This window comes from Triticum aestivum, chromosome 2D (genome assembly GCF_018294505.1).
Source record: "Triticum aestivum cultivar Chinese Spring chromosome 2D, IWGSC CS RefSeq v2.1, whole genome shotgun sequence".
NCBI classification, from domain to species: domain Eukaryota; kingdom Viridiplantae; phylum Streptophyta; class Magnoliopsida; order Poales; family Poaceae; genus Triticum; species Triticum aestivum.
Genome location: NC_057799.1, coordinates 612,588,228 through 612,594,227, shown reverse-complemented (window position 1 = coordinate 612,594,227; position 6,000 = coordinate 612,588,228).

Here is a 6,000-nt window from a genome sequence, read left to right as displayed (position 1 = left end):
GCCGTGTCGTGTCGGGCACAATTAGCATGCGTTGGGCCGTGGCGTGCCAGGTCGGCCCGTTTGGCCAGCTCTGGTTGTGGCAACCTATCCTCGCACGACATGACTAAAGGAATGGAGTCCATATTTTCCTACTTTAAAATCCGAATTAAGGTCTATTAATGCGTCAACAACACATTTAAGTTTCATATGGGGCCATTCAATCAAAGTGAGCAAGTTGAAAGGAGGACAAGACATGTGCCTGCCCACGTATAATGTTGAGTAACGTGATTGTATTAGGTAACATAGGTTAGACTAGAAAATATTCTGGCTTGCCTTATACTCCAAGTAGATCATATACTCTTATATATATCTTCACGAGGCTCAAGCAATACAACGAACTATTCCACCAAACCCCTCTCTCCTTTCTAACATGGTATCAGCCTAATCACGATCCAAACCCTAGCCGCCGCCGCTTCCGCACTCGCGCGCCGCCCCCGGCGGCGGTCATGGAGGCCGACCGCCCCGGGGCCGCGCCGCACGTACCTAGGGCTCGTCCGCCGGCCGTGTTGGCCGGCTGCTCTAGAGAGTCTTTTTCCCGAGCCCTTGCTCCGGGTTTTTTTCGCTCTCTCGCCGGTCGTTTTGATCAGCGTTTTTCTTTTTGGTTTTTCGATCTAATCTTGATCGGTTTGCGTCGCCCGCCGCCGCCGTCGACCCCCGTGCGCCTCTACTCCGACCCCGGCGCGACCAGCCGGCCTCTCCTCCGACCCGGCGGCCACGCGAGCCGAGTCCGCGCGTCGCCCTGCGCCGGCCGTCACCGCTCTGCTCCGACCGGGACACCTGCATCGCCTCGACCCGGCGGCCTCGTGCCATGCGACGGCCAATCATAGCCGTCGCTCGCGCGCCGGCCCGCCATCGATCCACATCACCCGCCTCCGTCGTGTCTGCACGGCGGCCCCGAGGTCTACCTCACCGGTCTCGTCCTCGACTGCGTCGGGCTGACTGCGTCAGACTCATTGGCTACCTCAGCTCGGGCCCCGCTGCTACGTTGGTCGCTCGGGCCTCGCTGCCCGGGCGCCGGCGCTGCTTTGGCAGCCCGGGTGCCGGTGCTGACAAGCTCGTCCGCACGACGTCCCACGCCGTCCGTCGTCGCCGGCCTCATCCCGGACTCCGCCGCCACCACTCCTCCACCGAGCGGCATCCCCGACCTCGCGCGCGATCAGCTTGATCACCCGCTCGCCGCCACGATCCGCCTCCTCTACGCCGTGCGACCAACCTGGCCCGTTGGTGACGCGCGGCTCCACAGGTCCCATGAAGATCGTCCCGAGTACCGCGCGCCTCTCCGCCGATCGAGCATCAGGCTACCGCTGCGTCGCCCCGTCGGGCCGCAACGCCGCCGCCCCGTGGTTCTCCTCGCGGCTGCATCGACGCGTGCCTCGCCCTCCAGGCCGTAGTGCCGCGATACGCGGTCCCCGCCGCCGCCCCGAGGCCATCCCCGCAGCTGCACCGACTCGCGAACCGCCGTTGCGTCGCCCCTTCGGGCCGCGGCGTCGCGGCCCGCGGTCCCCGCCGCCGCTCCGAGGTTTTCCCACCGTCGCCCCGACCTGCCTGCCGCCGCTGCGTCGCCCCTTTGGGCCGTAGCGCTACGGCCCGCGGTCCACTCCGCCGTCACAGTGCGTCGACCTCCCGTGGTATGCGTCGTGCCGTCTCCCTTTGCGCGGGAACGCCACCGTCCGCGCCGGTCTTCATCACGCTGTCAGGGTTCTTCGCCTACTTCGAGCACCGCCGCTGCACTCCTAACCCAGCCGCCGCTCTTCTTTGGCCGCCGCCGCCGCTCGTCCACCCCCTTGTCTTCGTCCAAGCACCAGCCCGTCGCCGGCGTCGCCGTCATCTACCCCGGCCACTTCGTCTACTCCGACCACCGTTGGTGACATCGGCCCCGCGCCGATGGACGCCGCAATCGTCGTCGAGTTCTTCTCTGCTGGCCCCTCCGACTTCTCCGACATGGCGTACAGCTCGTGCAGGTCCCTCGTCTACGCATGCCCGACGCTGGCAACACCGATGCGTGCCTTCATCCACGACGTGTCCCCGGGCCTGGCAAGCCTGGTCGGCGCTTCATCAACTTCGTCTTCGTCCGTCTATGCATGCCCGGTGCTGGCAACACCGGTGCGTGCCTTCGTCCATGATGTGTCCCCAGGCTTGGCAAACGCGCCGCGACGCATCCTCAACAACATTTTCTTCCCGGCGCACCCCTACTTCGACACCACTGCGCCCATGCTAACTCGGCGCCCTCTTGCGCTCGCGGCTCCACGACGACTTCCGCGACACCGGCCACCCCGACTCGACATCGACCACAACATTCTTCGCACGGCTACCTCGACCACGGCTCCACCACCCACACTCTTGGCTACATCGACAAACGGCACAAAGGGCTACCGCCTGCTTGAGTAACCTTGTTGGTTTCCATTCCAGCCACGACTCGGCGATCCGTCGACCGTTACGGCTGTGTGTGTGGGGGGGGGGGGGGTGTCCGTCGGCTTGCCTTCGGATTCTTCTCCAGTCTCACCATCTGCGTCGCTACCGTTGTGACTGTGGGGGGATGTTGAGTAACTTGATTGTGTTAGGAAACATAGGTTAGACTAGGAAGTATTCTGGCTTGCCTTGTACTCCAAGTAGATCATGTACTCCTATATATATGCCCACGAGGCTCAAGCAATACAAGGAACTATTCCACCAAACCTCTCTCTCCCTTCTAACATATAATCACCTCCTAATCCTTCGCGTCAACAACAATAAGGGGTGAGAACTCACCTATAATAACCCTACCATGAACTAATCTCTTGGCTACAAAGAACTCCCCTCCAATATCCACCACATGGTCTAAGCAAGAGGATGGGAAATGGTCAAAGACTTAGGATTACCTTTTTGACCGTCTCTCATTAATTCAACTATATCTAGGATTTGTTTATGCATCGAACCTCGCCCTTTATCCTTCATGAAAGCCATCTTAATATTATGGTTTTGAAGACATGCATAAAGTCAAATACCAGTCTCTTTCCCCCTCATTTTGCTTGTGTGTGTGAGGAGGGTGGGGGGGTGGGGGGGGGTGCTCTCCGACCACCTTTACTTCATTTCTATTGGACTAAAAACATGCTCACATACTCATGAATACCATTAGTCATTTAATCACTTGTCATTGACACTCAATACATATGTGGGGAAATATGTTCTTTCAGAATGCACGTAGAGGATGCACCATGCACGTACAGTACCGTTACGTTGTTTGCATCTGACGAGATCGTTTTGTTTAGTGATTTATGTGCTTTATTTTCTATGTATGTTGACAACCACCTGAGCTCCTGATGATATTGCTTGCTTGCGTGCTGCTCTGATCGATCGGAAGCGAAAAGTTGTTGCACCTCACATGGAACAAGACAGATGTATGCATGTTTTCACTGTCCAATGGACAATTATAGGAATCGGTCAGAAAACTCAAGGACTGTTGAGCCAATGTAGAGAGCGCCAGGATCAAACTGAACACAGACTGTTTGCTGAAGAATATATTCTGAGCCGGGTGCCCAGAAGGGAAAAAAAGCACATATTCATCAATTGCATGCTTTTCTTAAATAAGACAGTTCAGAATGAGCAGGTCCGGGCCATTGGATTGAAGAGGAGGCATGTTTTTTTTTTTAAACGAGGCAAAAGATTTGCCATTTTCATTGATTAAGAAGAAGAGAGTTGTCCGGTTAATTAGAGAAAAACCGGGCGAAAACCAAGATTACAAACCCCACATGGGGCACTCGTGGACGACTTGGCCACAAACGCCAAACAATCGACCAAAGCGTCGATGACAGGACAGCTCCGATTTTGCTGACGAGTTTCACAGGAGAAAGTTGCAAGCCTCGCATCGACCTAGTCCAACGCAACATCCGGAGAGCACCGTCCACTGAAAACCGCCCTCATGGAGTCATCGTTGCCGCAGTGGCCCTGCCGCCCGCAGCTCCGACTTCTCTGTCACAGCCAGAAATCAGCATAGGCACACCCATTGGCGCACCGGACCTTCGACATCAGAAGGACAAGCCGCGACCCGGCTCTGCTCGCCACCATTGTCGTCGCCACACACATCACAACGCCACACCCACCTCGCATCACCGGTTGGCCACCTGCCAACGTGATGCCGTGTATGTCCAGCCCAAGGGAAGCGCGGAGAAGGATCATCGGTCTTCAAAGCAACACCCCAAAGGGGGAAACGCCGCGGGGGCGACGTCGTTGCCCAACCCATATGGGTCTAGGCTTTTGCCCGAAGAACCAGATCCGAGAATGAAGCGTGTCGAAGAAACTCCACGGCGGCGCCTTCCAGAAGGGAAACGACGCCCGTAGGTGCCGCCACCGCCGGCCGGCAAGAGCCGGGCAAACTTTCGCTCGGAGTAGACTTGACAGCACATCCCCACGTCACCGACGACAAAGCGCCGCCGGCCCGCACTGCCACTGGCCCACACACCTCCTGTGGGATGACGGCGTCACCACCACGCAGGAGCCACCAACCTCGCCGCCAACAAGCGCTAGCGAGCCAGACCCAGCCGCAGGCCAGATCAGGCAAGCCGCCACAGCCACACTGCTGCAGAACAGACCAAAGACCAGAACGCCGAGCACCAGGACCAAGAAGGGGGGCTGCCACCCCGCCCAAACACGTCGGAGAGGACAAGCTGAGAGGGAGCGCTGCCACCCCATCCCGAACTCGCCGGAACGAGTTGCCGGGCCAAACCCGTGCAACCCGTCGATCCGGCCATAGCCGCCCAGATCGGCGAGCCACCGCCACAGGACTGCCGAGGAAGCCTCTAGAAGCCGGCCTGGTGCGGATCCGCGCGGAGACGAGCACCTACATGGCAGAAGGGGAGCTGCCACCCCACCCTGGCCGCCGAAGAGGAGCCGCCGGTCAAAGGTCAGATCCGCGAGCCAGCCGCTGCACCGCGGAGAAGAAAGAGGCGCCAACCCCTTCGAATCGCCGGAGATGAGCGCCGCTGCGAGCAGTCGCTGGAACTACCGCGCAGTGTAGCCGAGGTGGACCGAGCCTCCCCCACCGAGATCTGCCGCCGCCAGGCGAGAACAGGGCCCCGCCGCCGCCGTCCGCCGCGCGAGCTTAGCTCGGCGGTGTCCTCCGGCGACGGCGAGGGGAGGGAGAGCGACGAGGAGGGTAGCCGGCGGCGCGGTTTGGGTCTTCCGCCCGTGTCGCCAGGGCGGCGACGCGGGGAACGAGAGGTGGGGGGAACCTGTTATTTCTGCAAGGCAGTAGTTAGATTGTCATCTTCTTCCCCCAACCTTTTTCCGCCACGTATTGTTCATCTCCTTTCTCTATTCTCCCACAACACATATTTCCCCCCTTTAATACACATCCATGGTCTGCCTGAAAATAAACCCTGGTTTTCTAATTTTCTTTTTTGGACGGCCGATCTTGTCGGATCCGCTACCTCCGACAAGGGGAATTCTTCACCATCGTCATCACCAACACAAAGACATCATGGAGGCATCTTCATCCACTCCATGTACACCAATTTCATCTACAACTCCCCCTCCCCCCATCCCCATCTCCGACCGCATCCATGTGAAGTTGGTGTAGATCAATCACTATGATCACTTCTCGATGTTAATTGTTGTTTTGTAGTTGACGCTTTGTGTTTCATTGATGAAAGATTTATACATTTAGATTGTTATCTATACTTGTGGGTATCAAGCATCTCGGGTCGATTCGGTAAGTTTTGTTACCAAATCAGTTTTAGGTATAGGAGAGAGAGAGGTTTGGTGGAATAGTTCCTCCTCTTGCCACCAGGTTGACGTCTACTATACACTTCTATTCTTTATTTTTAAAATTTACAAACTTCTATTATTGCATGCATTGTCGGCCCTTCAATCGCAGAGGATCGCAATACATCAATAATTTTCCCCAAGTGTATGACTTAAGGGTTTGCCAATCCGCAAGAGGCGTAGTTCAAAAGTAGGCACTCACAAAACTGTTATCAAGATACA